The following is a 1,753-nucleotide window of genomic DNA, read 5'->3' on the forward strand; positions in this document are numbered from 1 at the left end:
CCGCGCGGCGCCGGCCGGACTACAGCTCCCGGCATGCCGCGCGGCGCCGCACTTCCGCCCCTGCGCGCCTTACGGCAGGAACTACAGCTCCCGGCATGCCGCGCGGCGCCGCACTTCCGCCCCTGCGCGCCTTACGGCAGGAACTACAGCTCCCGGCATGCCCGTGAAAAACGCTCCTCTCTCTGCTTTCCGTGCGGCAAAGGCGCTTTCCGGTGGCGTCAGCCTTCTTTCGTTTTGAAGATGCGACGTGCTGCTTTAAAATCCCGGAGGTTTTCCGGAACGAGCTGTAGCAGTGTAACGCAGGTTGATGGCGATGCTTTGTAAAGATGATAGAATCAAAATAGCGTAGGGGTCGGAAGGGACCTCGGTGATCATCGAGTCCCACCCCCTGCTAGAGCAGGTTCCGCGCAGCAGGTCGCAGTCGGCATCCAGACGGCTCCTGACTGTCTCCGGGGATGGAGACGCCATGACCTCTTTGGGCAGCCTGTTCCAGGGCTCCAGCACTCTCACAGTAAAAAAGTTCTTCCTTGTGTTTGTATGGAACTTCTTGTGTTGCAGTTTGTGCCCTTTGCCCATTGTCCTTGTCACCGCACACCAGTGAATCATAGAATCCTTAGAGTTGGAAGGGACCTCTGAAGGCCATCTAGTCCAACTCCCCTGCAACAAGAAGGGACACCACAGCTCCATCAGGCTGCCCAGGGCCTGATCCAGCCTCTCCTTGAAAGTCCCCAGGGATGTCCGGGCAACCTGTGCCAGTGTCTCACCACTGTATGGGAACTTCTGAGTCACGGCCTCAACCACTGACTGAGCACCTGGAGAAAAGACCTGGTCAGCCCTGGGAGCACAAGTGAAGGTAATTCACTTGTGCAACTAGAAGGGGTGGAGCCTAGCTCCTCTTAGAGCTCATTCAATGGCTGACTGCTACTGAGGAAGGATCTCTTTCTGGACATCCCTCCTTTGTGGAGTTTTTTCCACAAACCTAGATCCTCAGAGATGGGTGAGCATTCTTCTTTTTTGTATTATCTTCTCATTGCACTAGTCCTTCTGCCATTACAACCGACCTCACTGTAGAAGATTTTTTCCTTATATCTAACCTAAATCTACCCTCTTGAGCTTGAAGTCATTTCCCGTTGTATCATCACAGACCCTGCTAAGGAGTCTGTCCCCTCCTTTCCTGTCGCTCCCCTTTAGATACTGACAGGCCACTCAGGTGCAGCCTTCTCTTCTCCAGGCTGCACAGCCCCAGCTCTCTCAGCCCATCCTCCTAAGAGAAGTGTTCCATTACTGGGATCATTTTTGTGGCTCTCCTCTGGATGCACTCCAACAGGTCTATGTCCCTCATGTACTGAGGACTCCACATCTGGATGCAGTACTCCAGGTGAGGCCTCACCAGCACAGAGTAGAGGGGCAGAATCACCTGCTGGTCATGCTTCTTTGGATGCAGTCCAGGGTACAGTTGGCTTTCTGGGCTGCAAGGGCACATTACTGGCTCATGCCCAGCTTTCCTTCCACCAGTATGCCCAGGTCTTTTTCAGCAGGGCTGTGCTCAATCCTTTCATCCCCCAGTATATATTGGTAATGGGGGTTGCCTCCACCCAGGTGCAAGATCTTGCATGTGGATTTGCTGAACCTCGTTAGGTTCCCCTGGGCCCACTACTCAAGCTTGACTAGGTCCCTCTGGTGTGTCAACTGCACCCCACAGCTTGGTGTCATCAGCACACTTGCTGAGGGGGTACTCGACCCCACTGTCAGT

This window comes from Numida meleagris, unplaced genomic scaffold, assembly GCF_002078875.1.
Source record: "Numida meleagris isolate 19003 breed g44 Domestic line unplaced genomic scaffold, NumMel1.0 unplaced_Scaffold272, whole genome shotgun sequence".
Lineage (NCBI taxonomy): Eukaryota > Metazoa > Chordata > Aves > Galliformes > Numididae > Numida > Numida meleagris.